This window comes from Mytilus galloprovincialis, chromosome 5 (assembly GCF_965363235.1).
Source record: "Mytilus galloprovincialis chromosome 5, xbMytGall1.hap1.1, whole genome shotgun sequence".
Lineage (NCBI taxonomy): Eukaryota > Metazoa > Mollusca > Bivalvia > Mytilida > Mytilidae > Mytilus > Mytilus galloprovincialis.
In genome coordinates, this window is record NC_134842.1 from 79,073,854 (window position 1) to 79,100,040 (window position 26,187).

Genomic DNA, 26,187 nt, shown 5'->3' on the forward strand with positions numbered 1-26,187 from the left:
ACGTTGCAAGATTTAATAACTGTCCCTGTCCATCAAACCGTCATTTTCAAGTGAGGTAATACAAAATACTCCCTTGATGTAAGGAGATGTAGTATGCTTTTAAATGAGACCACTATATAACAGAGTTCAAAAAACGAAAATGACACCAATTATAGGTCACCGTAGGGCATCAACAATGGGAAAACATAATACTGAATAGTCACCTGCATGATAAAGACCTATACCTTGACATAAAATATGAAACAATTCAAACTAGAAAATTATCGGTGAATTTTATACAATTAGTATTAGAAAAAATATATGACAGCAATGAACCAATGGCATGCAATTGCCAAATTAACCTTATACGGGAAAACACTGAATGTAGCAGGGATGAGAATGTTAAACGGGTTCAATGTTCCCTGGGACAGTGGTGTTACAGAACAACTTAATAAATTGTAAACAGCAATAAATGCAAATGATTAAACTCAATAGATCGATCAGAAACTACCTAACGAAAATAAAAAAATAGCCACATGCAGTTTATTCAAGCTTTAATTCTTCTCTGTCCATTCACGCAGAGGAACTCCTTTTTGAACTTCGTATTTCAAAATTGTATTAATCAAATCTTTGGTGTCCTTCTCTTTTGTCTGTTATTCAACATGAACATTTCCCGCGACTAAAAAGGAAGAAGATAAAAAAAAAAAGCTTTAAACGTCAATACATCGAGGAAAATTTAGATCTTTATCATTCAATATATTTTACCATATTTGAAACATGCCAAAAACACTGGACACTTTTAATTTGCAAAACACTCATTTGCAAATCCGCCGCCGCCTCAAACAAGAGCTACAATATCATGTATATAACCAAAATGTGCAGAATTACATGGGATTCAATAATTTCATTGGTTTTCTACAGTTACTTTCATATTTATTTTGCAATTTGAATTATAAAAACATGGGATTTTCAATATCCCATGGGACAGGGCAAAATCCCATGGGATTTACCATTATCCCATGGGATTTTGGTTAAATCCCATGGGATTTTTTTTTGTCCCATGGGATTATTGTAGTCCCATGGGATATTTGTTGTCCCATGGGACAAAAAAAATCCCATGGGATTTTTATTATCCCATGGGATTTTTAATATCCCATGGGACAAATTAAAATCCTATGGGATTCTAATTGTAAATATATAGATATAAATAAACAGTAATGTGTATGTTACAAGGTATTCTATTTGGTAGTAAATTATTATAAGATGAATCTTTTTAATTGAATATCTTTTTTTCTTGGGAAATGTTAATTTAGCATATTGTTCTTTAACTGTTCAAAACTAAACTTTTAAACAACAAAGCAGATAATGTAAGTATCAATATATGTTTATTCATGAATTATAGAATACTTTCTTGAAACACAATTATTTGCCATTTGAAATCAATAAAAACTCTATTGTTAGGCTTAACATACTAGTAGCTATTTAAGTAAATCTATTTTTTTCACAATATCCCTCAACACAAAACATTAATAGTTTCTTATCATCCAGCATTGTTTGATGGTATAGTCCACTTTTTGGACATTCAGCACAGAACTTTGACATTATTGTGGTTTCAATATTTTTTTGAATTTAAAAGAACTTCAAATCATTGACTGAGTGATGAAAATAATAACTGATCCAACTTTTTTCTTTGAATTTATTCTGGTCTTGTTTCTATGTTTTCTCCATTTATTTTAGGTGGTGAATATCAATCCTTCTGAAAAAGAACCAATAAAATCTAAAGTAATGGATTATACAAAATTGTTTTCATACATGTAGCAATAATATGATTTTCAATAAAAATAGCTATGCGGTATGGATTTTACTGATTGTTAAAGGTTGTCCAGTGTCATCAGTTGCTAACGGCCTACATCCTTTGGTCTCTGATGGAGGGTTGTCAAATTAGCAATATACCACATCTTCCTATTCTAATACCATATAACAATCAATTAATTTATTCCATATTGGTATTATATTAGTAGGTTTCTCTATATGAATTGGATTTTGAATAAAAAAGCATATTCACCTGAGAAAGTGTTATTCACCGCGCTAAACGTCACGCGCTTTTACATGCAACGTTACGGTTAAATGTTTCATGTAAAATTTGTTTTGGTATAGGTTATTCATTAAATACATGTTCTTCTCTCGGAATATGGAATAAAACAATTACTGTCTTTTGTTTCGGTAAATATGGGGTTTAATTGACTTTTGAAAAACTGATATTCACTTCGGCCGTCGGCCTTAGTGAATATCATTTTTCAAAAGTCAATAAAACCGCATATTTACCTCGTCAAAAGACAGTAATTGTATATTATTCTTCTTTATAAAATTTGGGTATTTTCCCAAGTTATATACATAATATATATATATACTGTAAATTCGGAATTAATGCAAGTTTTTTTTTATTGCGAAAAATGCAACGGAGTTGTATACGCAATAATTTAAACTTGTATTATGAAATATTTTATATGGATTAAACAGGATTTTTCAAAATCGTAAAATTTAAAATCGCATTTAAGTCTAAAATGACAGAATCGCAATAATAAATGCACGCAATAATTTATGAATTTTACAGTATAAAGATCAATGTTAAAAGTTAAAACTTTAGACAACTATAATAACATTCCATTATTCACAAGAATTTGCAATATATTATACAAAATGCAGACAACAGAAACAATATTTCTTTAAGCTTTTGAAGTTCAGACAGATTTCAATTTGTGTTTTATTTCAATGAAAAAATACCTTGAACATATTGGAAATTATAACATTGATACAAACAAAATATGTATGTTTTATCCTTTTTTTTTGTGTTGTTGGCTTGCTGTCTCATTTTAATATACATTTAAACATACATCAATAATCTTCTTCTTTATTAAAAGTAACTAGAGGCTCTAAAGAGCCTGTGTCGCTCACCTTGGTCTATGTGAATATTAAAGGAAGCAGATGGATTCATGACAAAATTGTGTTTTGGTGATGGTGATGTGTTTGTACATCTTACTTTACTGAACATTCTTGCTGCTTAAAATTATCTCTATCTATAATGAACTTGGCCCATTAGTTTCAGTGGAAAATGTTAGTAAAAATTTACAAATTTTATGAAAATTGTTAAAAATTGACTATAAAGAACAATAACTCCTAAGGGGGTCAATTGACCATTTCGGTCATGTTGACTTATTTGTAAATCTTACTTTGCTGAACATAATGGTTGTTTACAGTTTATCTCTATCAATAATAATATTCAAGATAATGACCAAAAACAGCAAAATTTCCTTAAAACTAACAATTCAGGGTCAGCAACCCAACAACGGGTTGTCCGATTCATCTAAAAATTTCTGAGCAGATAAATGTTGACCTGATAAACAATTTTACCCCTTGTCAGATTTGCTCTAAATGCTTTGGGTTTGAGTTATAAGCCAAAAACTGCATTTTACCCCATGTTCTATTTTTAGCCATGGCGGCCATCTTGGTTGGATGGCCGGGTCACCGGACACATTTTTCAAACTACTAACCCAAAAGATGATTGTGGCCAAGTTTGGATTAATTTGGCCAAGTAGTTTCAGAGGAGAAGATTTTTGTAAAAGATTACTAAGATTTACGAAAAATGGTTAACAAGAGTGCACACGCTGAAATGTCTCGCCTTCTATACTAATCATTGATATTATGTTGATAGTCCTAAGTATAAAGCTAAGCTTTAATACAACTGTCACATAAACTTAACATTAACCAAGATAACTAAACAAAGACCAAGGAACCTTGAAAATGAGGTCAAGGTCAGATGAACCATGCCAGGCAGACATGTACAGCTAACAATGCTTCTATACAACATATATAGTTGACTTATTACTTATAGTTTAAGAAAAATAGACCAAAACACAAAAACTTAACACTGTGCAATGAACCGTGAAAATGAGGTCACGGTCAAATAAAACTTGCGCGACTGACATAAAGATCATAAAATATTTCCATACACCAAATATAGATGACTTATGGCATATAGTATTAGATTAAAAGACCAAAACTCAAAAACTTAACTTTGACCACTGAACCATGAAAATGAGGTCAAGGTCACATGACATCTGCCCGCTAGATAGGTACACCTTACAATCATTCCATACAACAAATATAGTAGACCTATTGCATATAGTATGAGAAAAACAGACCAAAACACAAAAATTTAACTATAACCACTGAACCATAAAAATGAGGTCAAGGTCAGATGACACCTGCCAGTTGGACATGTACACCTTACAGTCCTTCCATACACCGAATATACTAGCCCTATTGCTTGTAGTATCTGAGATATGGACTTGACCACCAAAACTTAACCTTGTTCACTGATCCATGAAATGAGGTTGAGGTCAAGTGAAAACTGTCTGACAGACATGAGGACCTTTCAAGGTACGCACATATCAAATATAGTTATCCTATTACTTATAATAAGAGAGAATTCAACATTACAAAAAATCTGAACTTTTTTTTCAAGTGGTCACTGAACCATGAAAATGAGGTCAAGGACATTGGACATGTGACTGACGGAAACTTCGTAACATGAGGCATCTATATACAAAGTATGAAGCATCCAGGTCTTCCACCTTCTAAAATATAAAGCTTTTAAGAAGTTAGCTAACGCCGCCGCCGCCGTAGCCGCCGCCGGATCACTATCCCTATGTCGAGCTTTCTGCAACAAAAGTTGCAGGCTCGACAAAAATTGACTATAAAGGGCAATAACTCCTAAAGGGGTCAACTGACCATTTCAGTCATGTTGACTTATTTGTTAATCTTACTTTGCTGAACATTATTGCTGTTTATCAGTCAGAGCTCAGACATAAACAAGTCTATTTCTGTTTTTGACTTAAAGAAGTCAAAACATGTATTCTTTATAAAAATGTGTTTTCAATTTTAGACTTATCTAAGTCACAAAATGACAGACTTGTTTAGGTCTATTTATGTTGATGAAAAAACTTAACTTGACTTGGTGGCCAAACTACACCACCTTTGACAGTAAAAACCTGTCTGAGAGTTCACAAGGACTTGATCTATCTATATTTAATTATCTAATTGAACATCCTTACTAAACACAGATGTTTACCTCATTAAGTGTGGATCCAGGTGGTTGCATTGTAAGGTTAATTAACATGATCCCCGATTTTTCAGACTCTCATTCATATTTTTCTTTAGAAGACAAGGCATTGGCTTTCAATGTTGTCATTATTTGATTTAGATGCATGACCTTTTTATAAGTATGCGTGGGTCTTGAAGTTGACCAATTTTGGTAACTTATCGACTTGTAGGAGTTGATATTTGCAACTTTTTGATTCTGGTCAATCATTTCTTGCTTAACAATATTTGACTTATTTAAGTCGTATTTTGTATTGCATTAAAGGGAGACAAATCCTAAAACTTACAAATTTAGACATCTATAAGTCAAAAGCAGATTCAGACTTATTTATGTCTGAGCTCTGACTGTTTATAGTTTATCTCTATCTATAATAATATTCAAGATAATAACCAAAAAGAGCAAAATTTCCTTAAAATTACTAATTCAGGGCCAGCAACCCAACAACGGGTTGTCTGATTCATCTGAAAATTTCAGGGAAGATAGATCTTGAACTGATAAACAATTTTACCCCACGTCAGATTTGCTCTAAATGCTTTGGGTTTTGAGTTATAAGCCAAAAACTGCATTTTACCCCATGTTCTATTTTTAGCCATGGCGGCCATCTTGGTTTGATGGCCGGGTCACCGGACACATTTTTCAAACTACTAACCCAAAAGATGATTGTGGCCAAGTTTGGATTAATTTGGCCAAGTAGTTTCAGAGGAGAAGATTTTTGTAAAATATTACTAAGATTTACGAAAAATGGTTAAAAATTGACTATAAAGGGCAATAACTCCTAAAGGAGTCAACTGACCATTTCAGTCATGTTGACTTATTTGTAAATCTTACTTTGCTGAACATTATTGCTGTTTATAGTTTATCTCTATCTATAATAATATTCAAGATAATAACCAAAAAGAGCTAAATTTCCTTAAAATTACTAATTCAGGGCCAGAAACCCAACAACGGGTTGTCCGATTCATCTGAAAATTTCAGGGCAGATAGATCTTCACCTGTTTAACAATTCTACCCCATGTCAGATTTGCTCTAAATGCTTTGGTTTTTGAGTTATAAGCCAAAAACTGCATTTTACCCCTATGTTCTATTTTTAGCCATGGCGGCCATCTTGGATGGTTGGCCGGGTCACCGGACACATTTTTTAAACTAGATACCCCAATGATGATTGTGGCCAAGTTTAGTTTAATTTGGCCCAGTAGTTTCAGAGGAGAAGATTTTTGTAAAAGTTAACGACGACGACGGACGACGACGACGGACGACGGACGACGGACGCCGGACGCCGGACGCCAAGTGATGAGAAAAGCTCACTTGGCCTTTTAGGCCAGGTGAGCTAAAAATGGGATATTTTTGATTTTGATATCCCAAAACATTATAGTTCTATCACATAACTTATTACCAAGTTCAAAAACACCAATGTGTTTGATATTAATTTTAAGACATGTATAAATGTTCCAGACCATATCAGTATTCGGATCTTACTTTTATGGTCCAGAACTTACAGTCCCACCATATGTGTACAGTCAGACCATTTAAGTATACTTGTACTGTCTGGTACCAGCTCAACCAAACCTGTGTTTTTATTTTAACTGCAATTAAACTTTTTGTATTAATCTATTAAAGATTTCAGTTATGTTGATCTGTACTGTACATTTGTTTGTAATAAACTTGACCAACTTCTTAAAATTGGGCAGACTGTATGCGTACAGTCCAAATACTTGTTTGTTCTGGAACATAAACATGATTAACAAGCATTTGGCAGGATGTCATGCTAAAATCCCATTAATATTAGTACTAAATTTTGAGTATATACATGTAAATCCACAAGTTACTTACTGAAATTCATGGTGAACACTCACCAAAAACTTACAATTTAGAGGAAAGACTGGAAAGATGAATGCACTAACACTATCAAAACAGAGCATAAAACTTACCGAAAAACAAGATGTTTTACATTTATCCAGGAGCAGGATAATTGAAAAGTTGTTTTTTTCTTTCTCTGCTGTCCATCATATAACCTTTGAATTCATTCATGCAAAATATGAAAATCTGCAAAGGTAAGACCTAGAACCTCAACTTATCCACATTTTGAATTTTGAACTGCATACTTGTCCTTTTCATCTTGCTGACAACCTAAACATAAAAAAATGATAAAAACATAATTCTAGATTGAATTTGTGTTTTTATTTTTGTTGGTACATGTACAAACAATTTTCCCAACTTTAAAACGAAAACATCATCACCAAAGAGGAGGTCATACTAACCTCCGAAATATTTAAACAAACCGAAATTATTACTTGATTAAGATCTTGTCGTAAATTAATGGCATAGATACTCTTATTTTTGAAAACTTGATGTCTATTGCATACTTATATTCCTTTGTACGAGAGTATGCATATTAAGATGGACTCCATGGACTTTAATGTAAGCATGATTAATTTTACAGTCACTGACAGTTTTTCAGCTCTATGTGTACATTTTGAGAGAATCTTGCAATACTGTATATTCTGATATTCAGAACTTATTGTGAGGTTTTTATTAATACAACTGAAAGCTGTATCTCGTTTTCATTTCTGATACATATTTATGAGCTGAAGACCAGTGCCGAATTTTTCTCACTGCATTGAAGACCCATAGGTGACCTTCGGCCGTTGTCTGCTCTTTGATTGGGTTGTTGTCTCTTTGTCAAATTCCCAGTTTCCACTTCCCATTTTATATCATGTATGCTGATTTTTCTTAAATTACAATATTCAATCATGCAATTTTGTCTATTATTGAAAATACGATAAGCAAAAATAAATGCACAAAAAATTTAACATTGTTATATATATGTAAAAGACTTTTTTTTAAATTCAAAACAGTTGCCTACACTGTTAATTTCCTTGTTTGATTTCATATTTTTAAAGCCTTTATAGCTAGCTAGATGGTATGCCGGGGCGGATCCAGCCATTTTAAAAAGGGGGGTTCCCAACCCAAGACAAAGGGGATGATCCTATATTCATTTGATTTGTTTTATTGTCTCATACAAGAATATATATGGTTTGACGGTGGGGATCAGGGATCCTGAAATTTTTTCACCTAACCACTGGATGACAGGGGATCTCAACCATTTAAAAGTTTCTCAAACATGTGGGGGTGGGGGTGAACCCCATGGACTCTCCCTATATTTCCTTTGATTTGTTTTATTGTTCTATACAAGAATATATAAATATGGTTTAGGGGTGGGGATCTTGACCGTTTACAAGTTTTCAAACTAGAGGGGGTGGGACTTCACTTTTATTTTATTTCATTATTAATTTTATTGTCCCCGACAAGAATATATATGGTTTAGGGGTGGGGATCTGGATCGTTCACAAGATAATAGCACATTCTCAAATTGAACAGAGTGGGGTAACCCCCAAAGACCTCCTTTTAATTTCATTTGATTTGTTTTATCGTCCCATTCAAGAATATATATGGTTTAGGGATGGGGATCTGGACCGTTTACAAGATAATAGCATATATATTCTCAAATTGAAAGGGGTGGGGATTACCTCCCATGGACTCACCCTCCCTTCTTTCTTCCCCCTCCCCCCCCCCCCCCCCCCCCAAATACCTTTTAATAAGCCCCAATGCACAGATAGTTCACAGTATTTTCCCTTGATTTACACTAAAGAATATACACTATACAGGTGTAATTTTTTTTTTAAAAGATAATACAACTGAAGACCACCATGACCACAGTGGTGGATCCAGAATTTTTCATAAGTGGGGCCCACCGACTGCCTAAGAGGGGCCTGCTCCTGCCATGACTCAGTGATTCCATATATAATCAACCAATTCTTTTCCCAAACAGGGGGCCTTGAACTCCTGATTCCCCCTTTTTTTTCCTCATTTCAATCACCCTGATATAAATTTAGTTTTATCACTTACAATAGGAATGGTTTGAATTCCCCAATAATTCTTATATACCATTAATATCAACATATTTCATTTTTGATAAATGAAAGGCAAAAGTTTTCTATGGGTAGAAATGGATAGTGGGAAGCTTTCAGATTCACACCATGCCGGTGGCTGTGTTCAAAGTGCTGGGTTTTTATGACCCTCGTTGTTTGCGGACTAACTATTTAGGCCAGTGGTGGATAATAGTGTGCGTGCATTAATCTTCTATACCTTCTTAATCAATATATTCAAATACTGACGGCAAGTGTAGTAATGATGTCTCAATGTCTTTTTGAAATCACCGTGCTATTTACATGTGGGATCGAGAATGCAGGGGAAGGAAACTTGTCAATTATGTTTATTTCTAAGCCAAAATAAAATGAGCCGCCGTAAAATTAACCTTGGGTAATAACAGTGCATGTAAGGCTCGTCTCGGAGGGGTGTCTTTTTTTCTGTCTTCTTTTTATGCCCCACCTACGATAGTAGAGGGGCATTATGTTTTCTGGTCTGTGCCTCCGTTCGTTCGTCCGTTCGTTCGTCCTGTTTCAGGTTAAAGTTTTTGGTCGAGGTAGTTTTTGATGAAGTTAAAGTCCAATCAACCTGAAACTTAGTATATATGTTCCTTATGGTATGATCTTTCTAATTTTAATGTCTAATTAGAGTTCTTACCCCAATTTCACGGTCCACTGAACATAGAAAATGATAGTGCGAGTGGGGCATCCGTGTACTGGGGACACATTCTTGTTTTAGTTATATTTTTAATAACTTACACTTTTTTCCATTATTCTCTTTCTTTCTCTATTCTTTATTCCTTTTTTTCTTTGTCCTTTGTTCTCTATTCTGTTAATTCACATCCATACCCTCTTATGTGTATGTGGACTTACTATAGTTTATTTTTTAGTTCTGGCAGAGATATTAGATACAATATATATGTCTCTGGTTCTGGTATTATGCGATAAGTCAATTTCTTTTTCATGCAGTGTCATGAAATATAATGGTTTTATGCATATCAGCCAAGATTGTGCGCAACATTTTAATAAACAATTCAACACTATATACACGTTATGTGAATTTTATTAAAATCGATGAAGAAACATGAATTTGGCAGCTAGTGCCCCTTAAACAGGTAAAGTTCAATTAACAAATTCTGATCTACTGGCATTCAACACCAAATTACTTACTTGCTGTATATTGATAAATGTGATTGATAAATGTGATTGTATATTGTCAATACCTCAACATCGAGAATACGTCATGTGAGGTGTTGGTCGCTACGTTTGATACGGGGTCAAAGGTTGCGGCTTCGAGACAGAGAAAAACATCCAGGTAAAAAGTGTAGAATTTTGTTTTTGAAAATTTGAGTTGTAAATTTTCCTAAAAAGTACTTAATTCCGTTCATCTAATTGTAAATTTTCCTAAAAAAAGTACTTATTTCCGTTCATCTATTATGGGTATAAACTAAACTGAACAAGAAAAGTATTAGTAAACAGACAGAAAGTCCGACGTTGAATTAATTATTTTACAATTAATTGTTTAAATATATGAGAGAATGTTTTAGGCGAATTTTCTTTAATTACAGATAAATGTATTTTAGGTTCAGGAAATGATTTATTCTTCGGGTACGTCTAAACAACCGCTCAGGACCTCCTGAGTGCACTCAGCACATACAAAGTGCACTCAGGACATACAAAGTGCACTCAGGACCCATTACCGTAATCATATCTGCACACATGATGGATGTTTATATTCGTTATACGCTTCTTATTTTAGAGTTAAATTTTGGTAGAAGTTGAAATCGCAGGGGCGGATCCAGCCATTTAAAAAAGGGGGGGTCCTAACCCAGGGCAAAAAAAAGGGGGGTTCAACTACATGTCCCCATTCAAATGCATTGATCGGCCAAAAAAAGGGGGGGTTCCAACCCCCCCGGAACCCCCTCCCACCTCTGGATCCGCGCCTGAATCGAACTTAGATAGATATGTTAATTCTTATAAAATAACGAGGGCACGTGTCACTGATTACACAACTACTGAGCCATGAATTATCCAATCAACAAAATTGATTGGATTATCTTTATTGTTTTTTAGGAATTGTATTGTTTAGTTCAGTTTTACCTTTAACATGAATTTGCATATAGAAAAATAAAACATATATCTCATTCGATGTGCTTTTTCAGTTTATTTTTCATGATGACGGGTAAATTAATTTGTTGTGTTTTGCAGTTCACGAATAAAGAAAATTATTTTATAGTTGCGTTTTTTTTTCTGTAACAAGTTCGATTTTTGTTTTTCAGTGTGATTCTTTATTCTTTCGTTTTTAAACAAACACAATGTTGACTGAATATCAAATTTTATTACATTTGTATATCTTTATTCTCAACAAACCATTATACAAGAGAAGACAATTATGTACAATATTCAGTTTAAAAAAAAATTAACGGAAATCTGTGCACGAAGACTTAGTCGTGGTTTGAACGGATTTCGTGTCAATAAACTGTCTTCGAAATAGTCTTTCTTTGTTAATGTTTGTGTCATTTTGGTCTTTTGTGGATAGTTGTCTCATAAGCAATCATACCACATCTTCTTTTTTTAAATTTCTCGCTACTACAATCAAAAAACGGAGACGAAAACGGAGACAAGTTCATTTTCAGAATTTATTTTCGCATTGAAATTCGTTTCAGGCTTGTGAAACTGGACAAAACGACTTTAATTAGAGAAAAAAAACTTAATAAAAACGGATTTCTTAAAATATTCGTATAACTCAAAAATAAAATTCCTGGACAAGTTCGATAAAAATGAGAAATAACATCTAACTACATGTATATGAGTTTGATTGTTTGAAAAGTACGGCTTTTACCGTTTAGAACGGATTCCATATACAAAACTTTAATTAATATAAATTCTTTTAAAGTATGAACATTTATAATTATTTCCCTTTTCAAACTCGTGCAAAGAATTAATTACTGGTCCAGGACATGATAATAAAATTAAGAATAAAACTTAAAAATTTATGGAACGAAATTTTAATAAAAGACGAAAATCTTAAAACATCGTGATATTCATTCTAGACGTCACAATATTACTTCCCGCATGGTCAGACTGTACTAACAACACAATGTATAAAACAACAATAAAGATAATCCAATTAATTTTGTTGATTGGATAATTCATGGCTCAGTAGTTGTGTAATCAGTGACACGTGCCCTTATTATTTTCTAAGAATTACAAATTCTACCAAATTTAACTCTAAAATAAGAAGCGTATAAAGAATATATGCATCCATCCTGTGTGCGATGACTATAAAGGGTCCTGAGTGCACTTCGTATGTCATGAGTGCAATCAGGAGGTCCTTCAAGCGGTGTTTAGACGTAACGTTATTCTTCTGGAAGCTTCAATTTTTTCTTATCAATAACTTTTACACAAGGAGACATTTTTTTTGACAGCATGAACCCCAGTTAATGAGCAAACACAAATTAAGAACGAAAATCGTTTACAATTAAATTTTATAGAAGGAAAAAGGGGGGGGGGGGGGGGTAATAAACAAATTTTATTTACGCTCACATACTTTTAAACAGATTTGCATATGTAAGCTCTCTATAGTTAATGTTAAATTATTTCAGGAGTTTTGAAAAAAAGAATATTATATACAGTTTAATTTCGACTAAAATAGTGATTCTTTTTATAGATTTGGTACCTCAGTTTCGACTCAACATTTCATTTTGAATTGTTAGATGGCAAACTCTTTAGGCGAATATTGTATCTGTTCTTTATTTAATTATGGTGATATTGGCGATAATATTCATTATAACAAGGCCTTGTACAAATCCTTGATTATAGAATGTTTGGTAATATAAAAAGACGAAAGTAGACAAACCCTAATTATGCAGGGTTTCACAAGTTGATCTCCAAGCGGCCCACATTTAACATATAATAAGATCTATATTTTTCAACGTTTTCAAAATGAAATAACTTGAATTGAAAATTTCCCAACTGTGAAAATTTGTTATTTCTAAACGTCTTTAATTATTATTTCGGAAAAAAAATTTATTTAGCATATTCATATATTTTCATAATTTTTTCCGAGGAAACCTTTTTTTTTGCAAAGTTTACTTGTATATGTTTTTAACCATGATGGTCCATCACCAGCGACTTATTCTCTGCCATCACCAATTAGTCCTAATTATTAAAGATCAATTGCCCAAATTCAAATGATGATTGGTATATCGTATTGAATATGACCATCGGTCATCCGTGACGTATCCCAAATAACGACGCATGCCGATAGATAGATCATAGTTTATTAATTAGCGTCTCGCAATTTAAATTTCATCAAGGGGACTTAATTAAACCAGTTACTATACAAATCTTGAAAAAACGATGTACATGTACTTTTTAATATTTTTAAAACAAATTACGAAAACGTTTAGTGTAAAAATCACCGAATATAAATGTTTCTTTCTTGCAGGTTTTGGCATTTGTAAATAACATTAACGTTTTGGAATTCTAATGCAAAAGACAGTCGATTCAAACTGAAATAACTTCTTTAAAGATGGTTTGATTTTTTCAGAGACACATGTATTATATATGTCTCAATACATGTATTATATGTCTCTGATTTTATCAAAACAAAAATTACAAAATTATAAAATATGTTAGTTATCGAATGTATACCCTGAACTCTTACTATTATATATACATGTCCTAAGTTACTTAATGTCCTGTGTGCAACCAGGAGATCCTGAACGGTTTTTAAACGTACCATTATTTTATATGCATATATTCAAAGCTGTTCTTAATTATATGCATACTAGGTATCAGTGGCGGATCCAGGGGGAGGGTTTCGGGGGTTGGAACCACCCCTTTTTTTGAACGATCAATGTATTTGAATGGGGACATATGGTTGGAACCACCCCCTCCCCCTTTTGTCCTGGGTTTGAGACCCCCTTCTTTTCAAATGGCTGGGTCCGCCGCAGAGGTATATTTATATATATGTGTGTACCAGCCCCCCTCCTAAATCTTGGGAAACAAATGGTAGATTATATAGGGAATCACGGAAGCATGACTGGACGTGACCCCTCTAAGGCAGTCAATGAGTCCCCACATATGAAAATTTCTGGATCAACCATTGCTTAGTTCTAGTTATCTTAGGTCCTAGTGTGAAATAATGCCAATAGGTCTTTTAAAACACATCTTTATTCATACATGTATATATACGTTTTCTCACGGATTTGTTCATGCAATATTGGAATTATGTTTACTCAATGCGCAATTACTGAAGTTTATATTTGCTACTTTTCTTCTTAATTTCATATAATTTTTTTTTTGATTTTTTTTCTTCGAAAAATTAGTGGTGTTGAAATAGGGAATGGATACAGATACCTTATCACATTTAACCAAAGAAATGTTGTATAATGTCATCAATCTGTATTACACGTAGACAGGATGTTCTCTAGAAAACTATACGTTATACACACCCGAGAATACACGCACTGTCGTAATGGAAAATTACTGTATGTTATAGTTACCTGTAATCAGCTTTGCAACGCCATGTCATGACAGTTCAAAAAGATTTTCTTCAAATCAAATTGGAATATTCATTTTTTCTGTAAAATTTAAAACTTTAAAAAGTAGACTTTGACAAAATTATGAAATAGAAAGAATTGAACAATTTAAAATCGTATTTTAACAAAGATTTAGATATAATTTTACAACGATCCTTAAAAAATAACCAAACAAACGTCGAATCAAACGATATGAACCTACGCAGTTTTATGTTAAAATACTGACACACACCAGTTTGCCATCTCAGTATGCAAGGCAAGGGTGCTTGGTGAGGTGCTGGAACTTGATGTACATGCATCATTAAGTTAATACAGTTCTGTTAGTATTGACTGCCTTTTTACAGAGACTTTCTATTCTTACTGTTATCAGTTAGTATAGACGGTTCCTGGCTTAGAATGATTCTCTGCTCAGCAAATGGTGCGTAATTAGCATTTGAATCACATTTCTTGTAGAAGTAAAAAAACACAAATTAATGTATTTGACAACTTTATTCAGGAGCACAGTCTATATTATCCGGCGTAAATAACTTCGAGATTTATGTGGAAGTTTACTCTGCTGCTCGATCTATGCTAATCGATGTTCCAGTATATTTCATATTTATATTTATTCGTGAGGCCTCGTGATCTTTTATATTCACTAAAAGCACAGTCGCCTAAATATTTTATATGGCGAAAAAATTGCGAAAATTGGGGGAAATAATATATTTTTAGTAGCATTATTATTTTAGAATCTTAAGAGGTTGCTTGCAAATTTAACTCTAAAATGAGAAGTGTATGACGATCTATAACGAATATATACATCCATCATGTGTGCAGATACGACGGCGACTATATAGGGTCTGCCATGAGTGCACTTTGTATGCCCTGCATGTGTGCACCCAGGAGGTCCTCCTGAGCGGTGTTTAGACGTACCGGGAAAATCTTATCTGATTCAGGATCAATTCATCGGTTACACTCCCCTGTCACCAGTGATTCTTTTTTGCTGACATTCTGAAAAAGTATTGTGTAGTCCCTGTGTAAGTGTTGACTCTCAACTTGCACATGTGATTTTTTAACACTCCCTGGACTTCTGCAAAAACAGAAAGTCACAGGCCATTCCGACAAAAAGTCAAACACATGTCAAACTCAGGCATAAAGTAACAAAGTTAATAGGACAAAAAGTCACAAACAATTTGTTGACAATTGATTGAATATAAATGAAAAAAGATTTTGAAATATCTTCTTTTTATTACATATATTCATTTTTAATTTTAGGAAATTGTTCATAATATAAAAAAGAAGATGTGGTATGATTGCCAATGAGACAACTGTCCACAAGAGACCAAAATGACACAGACATTAACAACTAGAGGTCTTTACGGCCTTCAACCATAAGCCAATATAAAGAAGGTATGGTATGATTGCCAATGAGACAACTGTCCACAAGAGACCAAAATGACACAGACATTAACAACCATAGGTCACCAAACAGCCTTCAACAATGAGCAAAGCCCGAGGTAAAGCCCATACCGCATAGTCAGCTGTAAAAGGCAATCATACTATATCTTTTTTTTTATATTTACATGTTAAAAAATGCGTGCAAATGTAATCAAAAGCTGCACACAAACGTAATGATTTTTGTGCGCAAATGTAATGGTAATGTGCGCAAACCTAATGCACTGATTTATTTGTTTTTAATAAATTTTAATTTAAAGTTGCTACATCATGTTCATGTATAAAACTTCAAGAAAAATACAAAAAGAGTGTTTTCTTGTTCAAAGAAAAATAATCTCAAAACTAAATTGTGACTTTTTGTCCTGTGACAGTGTGTGACTTTTTGACTGTGACTTTCTGTCCTGCATTCAGATTGAATAGGGGAGTTTGGTTGACCCCACCTCCCTCTATCTGAGACTACTATCTCAGTGATGAGCTTTATGTTTCATGTACAAATGTATTGTGCTTGTCATATATATGTATGTCGGATAAAAGCTCTACAGACCTTTAATATGTTGTATTGTTATATGTATAACCGACAATAAATAAATAGCCCCTAACAAGTAAGAATTAGGTTACTTCTTTTTGTTTTGACATCTTGCATGGGTTTTTATAGCCCCGTATTAAAATTATGCCCCCACTTTCAAAAAGGGGGTGTATACTGTTTTACCCCTGTCTGTCCATCCATCCTTGCGTCAGTCAGTCCGTCCGATGAATATTTTTCGTCCCATTTTCCTTAGGAACTACAATAGAAGGATTTCTGAAATTTGGTTTCAGGGTTAAATAAGTCAGCTATACCGTGTGATGCATTTTCAGATTCATCACTCGACAACTTCCTGTTTTCCCAACACTTGTATGATTTTACACATGATAGCCAAGTTGAAAGTTGAAAACTAACAACCTAATTTATGTACAAAAAAATTGAAAAACAGATATGTTACACATAAACAAACGACAATCACTGAATTATCGGATCCTGACTTGGAACAGGCACAACCATAACAAATTGGCAGGATATAAGGAACTTTGAAAATATTTAGTTTTTGTGGTTTGGTCAATTTTCCGGATACTGTAAGCAATAAGGCCCCTTTATTTAGTGAATGATATAATTGTAAGATGCACTTAGCTGTCTGTCATATTTTATATGAACTTGACCTCATTTTCATGCATGGTTCATTGGTCAATGAAACACTGCATTGTTTTGTCAGTTTATCATATGTTTAAAGTTACAGGTAGATTATATTTGGTAGATATGAAACAATTGTAAGGTGTGCATGTCTGAATGGCAGATTCATATATAAACCATGACCGCATTTTATTGTTCTTTGGTCAATGATAAGTTTTCTTGGTTTTGTCATTTTATCAGGCCACATTTAAAAGAATGTCTGTTTCCCCTCCCCGGGTCTACCCTTTGTAAACAGACCAGGAAGGCAGTTTTTTTTAGCTCACCTGACCTGAAAGGTCAAGTGAGCTTTTCTCATCACTTGGCGTTCGTCGTCTGTCGTCCTGCGTCCGTCGTCTGTAAACTTTTACAAAAATCTTCTCCTCTGAAACTACTTGGCCAAATTCTACCAAACTTGGCCACAATCATCCTTGGGGTATCTAGTTTAAAAAATGTGTGGCGTGACCTGTCAAACCAACCAAGATGGCCGCCATGGCTAAAAATAGAACATAGGGGTAAAATGCAGTTTTTGGCTTATAACTCAAAAACCAAAGCATTTAGAGCAAATCTGACATGGGGTAAAATTGTTGATCAGGTCAAGATCTATCTGCCCTGAAATTTTCAGACGAATCGGACAACCTGTTGATGGGTTGCTGCCTGTGAAATGGTTATTTTAAGGAAATTTTGCAGTTTTTGGTTATTATCTTGAATACTATTATAGATAGAGATAAACTGTAAAAGCAATAATGTTCAGCAAAGTAAGACCTACAAATAAGTCAACATGATCAAAATTGTCAGTCGACCCCTTAAGGAGTTATTGCCCTTTATAGTCAATTTTTAACAACTTTTCATAATTTTTTGTAACTTTTTTAAAAATCTTCTTCTCTGAAACTACTTTGCCAAATTTAACCAAACTTGGCCACAATTATCATTGTGGTTTGTAGTTTAAAAAATGTGTCCGATGACTCAGCCTACCAAACAAAATGGCCGACATGGCTAAAATTAGAACATAGTGGTAAAATGCAGGTTTTGCTTTATATCTTTGAAACTAAGACATTTAGGGCAAATCTTTGAAGATTTAAATGTCCATCAGAATAAGATATATCCCCTCACAAATTTTCAGTTGAATTGGACAACCTGTTGTTGGGTTGCTGCCCTAAAATTGGTGATTTTAAGGTAATTTTGCAGTTTTTGGTTATTATCTTGAATACTATTATAGATAGAGATAAACTGTAGACAGCAATAATGTTCAGCAAAGTAAGATCTACAAATAAGTCAGCATGATCAAAATTGTTAGAGGACCCCTTAAGGAGTTATTGCCCTTTATAGTCAATATTGAACAACTTTTCGTCATTTTTGTAACTTGTATAAAAATCATTTCTAAAACTACTTGGCCAAATTTAACCAAACTTGGCCACAATCATAATACTAGGGTATCTATTTAAAAAAAAAAGTGTCTAATGACCCCGCCTACCAACGAAGATGGCTGACATCAGTAAACACATTAACAGGTGAGCGACACAGGCTCTTGAGAGCCTCTAGTTTTTTTTAACTGGATGTGATTGTCATAGCATGGTCACATGAATGGTTTGACTTGTCCAGTCCAGGCCACTTATCAGTTGTTTGTGCTCAATTTGAGTGTATTTATTTAGATTATCAATCCTTCTGCTTTCAAGCACTTTCCAAAAATGGAAACAAATTATTTTCAGGAAAAAAATAATTTCGATTTTTTTGTGGAAAATAATTTTTTGACCCGGGCGCTTATTTTTGACCAGTGTGAGGGGAGGGGAAACAAACATATTTTTAATTTTGGCCTTAGATTTTTTAAGCATAGGTCTACTTGTTGTATGGAATGACTACAAGGTATCATATAAAAAAAGATGTCTGCCTGCCAAGGTTAATTTTACTGTGACCTCATATTCATAGAATAATGATAATATTCATGATATTGAACAGCAAGAATGATGAGTAAGTTGATGTTATATACAAATAAGACAAAATTTTCAGTTGCCTACTAATTATGTAATACATGTAGTAGTTATTTTTGTCATTAAATGATGTTTACCCTTTTATGTGTAGGGCAAGAACATGAAAGATAAAGGGGAAACTATAAACAGAAGAAATTATCAACAAAATAAGATTTACAGAGGTCAACAAAGCCTAAATGGTAAGTCCACTGTTATAAAATTTTTTGTCCTTGAATAATAATTAAATATTTATTAAAATAAGATGTGGTATGATGAAAGAGAAAACTATCCATCAGAGTTCAATTTAGTGGATGTAAGCATTGTAATTACTTATTAGAGGCCATTGATGACCTGTAAGTAATGAGAAAACCCATACCCTATACATGTTATAGTAATCTATAAAAGTCAACACTAACCAAATTTGAAACAGAGCATCAATTCAAACGTCAAATATACCAGACTAATTTATAAAAACAAAAAATTATGAAAAATAAAAATGACGGGTATGAACCAACATCAACCACTGAACTATGTACAAGCTCCTGATATTAGACAGGTATAATATGGCTGGGTTGATATAAAAATAAGAAACACTTAGCAGTCTGATTTCCAATGAGACATTTCTCCAATAGAGATCAAATGACATTTAAGGAGGCTCTAGGGTATAACAATTTCAGAAAAATGTTTTAATATTTTTTTTTCATAACTCAATTTATTTATATCTTTATCATATGGTACACCAAATCATTCAAAACAATCAATTCGGTTTGGCCCCAGATGACTTTTAAAATGCATATATCATTGAAAAAGCTCCAAATTATCTCCCTTTGGTGCAAAAAAGCCATTTTTTGGCATTAAAAATGTAATATCTTATTTAACTCATCGGTGGCCTATATTTTTTATTATAATTTTAAATAAGCTGTACTTTAACTAAACTATTATAAAATTTAAGCGATTTCTGTAATTTAGTACTTGAATATTTAAATGAAAGTTTATCATATTAATCATAAACATGATAAAATAGCCATTTTATTGATCTCTTCACTGATAATTTTTGAGTTTGTGTATTTGTAGGTCAGAAATCTGGATTTTCATGGTCATCATTCACAGATCAATACTGAACGGAAAACTTAAAGCTGATATTTTTCTCCATAGTGCGACTTTTTTATTAATTTGAAATGGAACATGTTTTTTCCTACATTTATTTGAAAGAGGAAATTTCAACATGATGACTATAAACAAAAAGGAGTCATATCATCACGATCATTGATGCACAAGAACTTGATCATATAAATACAACAATGTAATTATCAATTGAAAGATGGAACGAATGAACAAGATATTAGAATGTTGTTGTCCAAATAAACTTGCTTTGTCTTCTCATTTGAATCTCTCCATTCAATAAAGATGTACAGAGGAAGATCTTTGAAGAACAGATTGAAAAAATGTTTTGTCTAAGAATTGCAGGAATATTCTAGTGAATGAAATTATTTATTGACTTCACTCTTATATAGTGGACTGAATAATTGTACATAGCAAGCTGTGAATAAAGAAAGCAAAAACTTTAACAAAAAGTGTTTATATTATAAATTTGCAATTATAAGCATACTATTATGTACACCACAAAGTTATATATAATTCAAATTGTTTGCCTATACAAGTATTGCAATGAACCTATAACAAAGAAAATCTTACCTCATGAAAAGAGTGAACTATTCAGTCAGAATATGAAATATTTTTTCAGTTCTATTTTTCATAATAGAATAAACAAGACAAAGATTTCAAAACAATATTTTTTCATTTATTTAGAAATTTCATCATTTTGTTTCAGTGAAAGGACTTTATTCTTTGACTGTAAAATATTATTATTATACATTCCAAAATAAGAATAATATTTATTGTCATATAAACAAATAAAAAACATGTTTGTGACAAAATTTAAAAAAAATTATATATATGTATATATAAAAAATATAAAAAAAACTCGTATACATTTAAAACATTTTACTACCAAACAGCATTCATTGTAACATACACATAACTTTATATTTATATATATATATTTATAATTTTAATCCCATAGGATTTTATTTTGTCCCATGGGATATTAAAAATCCCATGGGATAATTATAGTCCCATGGGATTTTTTTTGTCCCATGGGACAACAAATATCCCATGGGACTACAATAATCCCATGGGACCAAAAAAAAATCCCATGGGATTTAACCAAAATCCCATGGGATAATGGTAAATCCCATGGGATTTTGCCCTGTCCCATGGGATATTGAAAATCCCATGTTTTTATAATTCAAATTGCAAAATAAATATGAAAGTAACAGTATAAAACCAATGAAATTATTGAATCCCATGTAATTCCGCACATTTTGGTTATATACATGATATTGTAGCTCTTGTTTGAGGCGGCGGCGGATTTGCAAATGAGTGTTTTGCAAATTAAAAGTGTCCAGTGTTCAAAGCTCTCTCAACGAATATATAAGTAAATGAAAACTGACAAAAATCAAGAAAGTGTCCGAAGTACACGGTTGTCCAACTCGCGCGATCATTTTCTATGTTCAGTTGACCGTAAAATTGGAATATAAACACTAATGGGACATTAAATTAGAAAGATCATATCATAGGGAACACGTGTACTAAGTTTCAAGTTGATTGGACCTCAACTTCATCAAAAACTACAATGTACCTTGACCAAAAACTTTAACCTGAAGCGGGACAGACGGACAGACAAACGAACGTACTGACGAACGGACGCACCGACCAGAGAACATAATGGCCCTCTACTACCGTAGGTGGGGCATAAAACTTGTTTAAATATGATAATCTATTGTGGCTTTAGTGCTGTTGGATTGCTGCTGTAGACTTCACATAATTATCTTTAAATCCATTCCCGAAAGTTTGTATTTCTTGATTGCTGAATGATGTCTATAATTACATAACGCAAACCTTTACATCGATTTTAAGATTTTCAATGTAAATTATGCATAAAGTATTGTTTTATTTATGTTCAAATGGGATTTTGTTATAGATATATATTACATAACCAATGCCGTAATTCAAATAACAACATGTTTTGGCGACATCAAATAAAGACCCATAAAATCTATATTTTGTATTGTCACAAATTACATCATTCATGCAGTGATATAAACATTAAATGAAAATTGAACAGCTTGCGCAATACTGTGAACATTAATTTTCAATAAACTAACCTTTGTAACATAAATAAAAGGACATGTGATGTATGCGTCATTGACAATGATATATAACCCGAAAGATGCAAAAGAAAAAAACAAAACCCAGACATGTAACATCATGGATTAAACACACGATATCAATAATAGATCGCGTATAATTCAAGCTTTCAATTGTCAAGAGAATAGAGCATAAACGTCATCAGCTCAGCGATCCGACCCCCCCTCTTTTTCAAAAAGAAAACAAACAAACAAACAAATCAAATTTAACATTCCAAATAATTTTATTGATATTGATGCTTGATCCCTGATCTTCCCTATTGGCTTTATAAACCTTGATCCCTGATCTTCCCTGTTTGCTTTAAAAACCTTGATCCCTGATCTTCCCTGTTGGCTATATAAACCTTGATCCCTGATTCTTCCTCTTGGCTATATAAACCTCGAACCCTGATCTTCCCTGTTGACTATATAAACCTTGATCCCTGATCTTCCCTGTTGGCTATATAAACCTTGATCCCTGATCTTCCCTGTTGGCTATATAAACCTTGAACCCTGATCTTCCCTGTTGGCTATATAAACCTCGAACCCTGATCTTCCCTGTTGGCTATATAAACCTTGATCCCTGATCTTCCCTGTTGGCTATATAAACAGTCATGTCTATGTTTGTGGGCCACAATAGCTGCATTTAGCACAGAACGGTTATATCGAGGCAATATGAAAAGGAATTAGATTATATAAAAATGAACATAAATTTTAAATACGAGAGAGATATAAAAAAAAAACATTTTAGCCAATATATCTGACAGCGTGATAAACATATAGAAATGTATCATTCTTATTCAATAAAATGATATTAAGAAGAGGAAACTGTAATAGCAGTAGTAGCAACATATAGAAATTCATCATTCTTTACCATTGTCAGACATTTCTTTATAAAACACGAAGGTTTCAGATAGAATAGACAAAGCCTTTACATCCAACATTGTATCTCATCTAATGAACGACTTCAGAAAACACGAAGCATTCAGACTGAATGGACAAAGCACCTTCACGTTCAATATTGTATCTCATCTTGTGAACGACTTCAGAAAACACGAAGCATTCAGACTGAATGGACAAAGCACCTTCACGTTCAATATTGTATCTCATCTAGTGAAAGACTTCAGATCAGTTGAAGAAAACAAACATGAAATAAAATCACGCTCACTGCTGCCAAATAATAGACATATTTTCATTCACACAGATGTAAACGTTCATGTCTCTAGGCTTTAGGATTAAGAGATTTAACCTGTACAATAAAATTACAATATCAATTGGATTGAATAACATAATAATATAAATCAACATTACAATCATATATTTTTATCGATATACATTGAATTTTATTATCATACGAGATTAATTACGGACTATATCATTACAATAATAGATTTAAGGAAGCTGTTATTATAGCCAGGGTAAAGTAAAGAAACGTCGATATGAATTATACACTTCAATCAGCTCAATGAGAGCTACAAGACAAAGCGATCATTCATTTTCACCTTCGTGTAGATCTATAATCCGGACATTGACATTGCAGACATGTCAAACATTGATTGAAGCTTGTTTGTACCGAACATTTCATAAGAAATTGAGATTTAACATGCAAATCTTAATAGAACTAAAGATCTGGTCTGTTTCTAATGGTGAATACATCAATTCATTATTTAAAGGTATTTTTGAAAGTACGAACAGAAACTTACGTAAATGACCCACGTTCAGCTAATCTTTATGATATTAACATTTAATCAGATGAAAGAATTTTTTTTTAATGTTTTGTTAAAGTGTGTTTCTTGTATATAAATGTAGGTACAATCTTCGTTGCTTGAACGTGTTGCACATAACTTCAATTAACTTATTAACACTATAAATCAAAATAATACGTTTGGTTTCTTCTCTAACTATAGTAAAATTTTATCGAATAAAACGGCCTTATACAAGACTATATTTTTAAACTGTTGATGACGTTCATGTAGCAAATCAACCCAAAGTACAGTCACCGATATTAGAGTGTAAGAGAAAGATCAACAGTATCTATATAAGTAGATAGTTGATTTAATGTGTATTTATATATTATTTTTTAAATGAAATAGTTAAATAAACATTTTATATTGAACATCTACATGTATATGACATTGAAATAAACAACACATATTCTTCTCTCAGGGAACAACCATTTAACTTCAAAAGGGGGGAGTATAGTTTTATTCTTAATGTTCTGATCCCCAATTTGATGAAACATATATTGTGGTCAAGCAGATGGCAAAAATAACATTTATCATGCCTTATAATGTTAGATAAAAAAAAAAATGATTGATAGCGTCGAAAAACTAAAATATAATATTTCTGACTCGGTCATTCAAATTTAACACCTCCCATTGATAAATTGTTGCTCCCTAAACATGGTGTTGCGATGTAACATGTTGTTTATGCTGTCTCACCACTTTTTATACAACGAAATGGTTGCCAATATTACATTGATGCCTATTCCAGACGTAAAAATCTGGCATTGCAGAGTGGGTGTTTTTATTCGCAGACACGTTCAGACGATATTGGGAAGTTTTATCAAATACCTCGTCTAGGGCACACTCGGCGCAGTCTAAGGCGGTTAATAAAACACTGTTTTCCCTTAAAGAATTTCTTTTGCATTGGAAAACTGCAGCTTCTTTGCAACATATATAACCTGTTTCCAGTGGCAGTTTCCATCCTTCCTCTTGTTCCAACTTTATGTATTGTAAATTTGTTTTAAATGCATGAACTATTTGCCCCTTCTTCTCATGTGATTGTATACACTGCAATTTCAAGTGGATGTTTCTTTTTCTACATTTCTATGTGGGCTTGATCAGTAAAAGGAATTTTCGATTTAAAGTTTGTTTTCAGTATGTTATTTTAGATAGCTGAATATTAAAGAGGACGAAGGATGCAAACAAATGCTTTCCCAATTGTTTGTGTTATAAAGGAAAGACAGAAATAGTATGATTTTACGGAACGGGGAGATTTGTATACAAACCTATTCCTACCAAATGCAACTGCGTATTAAAACAACGTGTGCTCACAGGGTACAATGTAAGACAATCCTGCTCTACCATGGCTACTACCAGGAGAATTGTACATTGTCAGAACAAATTTCGGTGTTTTTAATTTAACTATTTTGTTGTTTTTAAGAATAGGAGATAAAAGCGGACTCGCTGATTGAGTCAATATTAAAAAAGCCATTATTCTATATATCACTGAAATAGATCTGGGTAGTAAAGATTACTGGACTTTTGAAAGTTCTGTGGGATTTACTTTAGACAAACCGGGAAACAAATAGCTTTATTATGATACAAATTATTGCCAAAAAAGGCACGCAGACTAGTAGTTTTCAATTTGGATGACAGTGATGGAAGCGTTAGGATCAAGAATAGCCTCATCAAAGCAAATTATGTCTGTACACAATACATAGATACGACTGTGGTAAGGTTATTATCTCATCAATGAATACACCCACATTTTGATTTCATTTGGGATTATTTCTTTTATGAATTACCTTAGATGATACACATACCACGTGACAGTGACATACGTATAGTAAGTAATTATATCGGTTGACAAACATTCGTTACAACCAGCTATCTGTGGATGAGAAGGCGGTCAAAGGGTAAATGATTACACATCTTTTAATTTTGAGGAGGTACCCAACACTTTCACTAAAATTAATTTGACTCGTTTAATTTTCATAAAAT

At 32.9% G+C, this 26,187-nt stretch overlaps 2 long non-coding RNA genes across 2 annotated transcripts; one reads left to right on the forward strand and one right to left on the reverse strand.

The window, feature by feature from the left end:
• Nucleotides 1-1,345: 1,345 nt before the first annotated feature.
• Nucleotides 1,346-9,841, reverse strand: LOC143076452 (uncharacterized). Its single transcript, XR_012978654.1, has 3 exons — nucleotides 9,287-9,841; nucleotides 7,069-7,267; nucleotides 1,346-1,735 (listed from the first exon to the last, which is right to left on the reverse strand). It is a non-coding gene; the product is annotated as an uncharacterized LOC143076452 (long non-coding RNA).
• A 5,458-nt stretch (nucleotides 9,842-15,299) lies between these two features.
• LOC143076451 (uncharacterized) lies at nucleotides 15,300-21,004 on the forward strand. Its single transcript, XR_012978653.1, has 3 exons — nucleotides 15,300-15,628; nucleotides 19,327-19,414; nucleotides 20,289-21,004. It is a non-coding gene; the product is annotated as an uncharacterized LOC143076451 (long non-coding RNA).
• The last annotated feature ends 5,183 nt before the right edge of the window (nucleotides 21,005-26,187 follow it).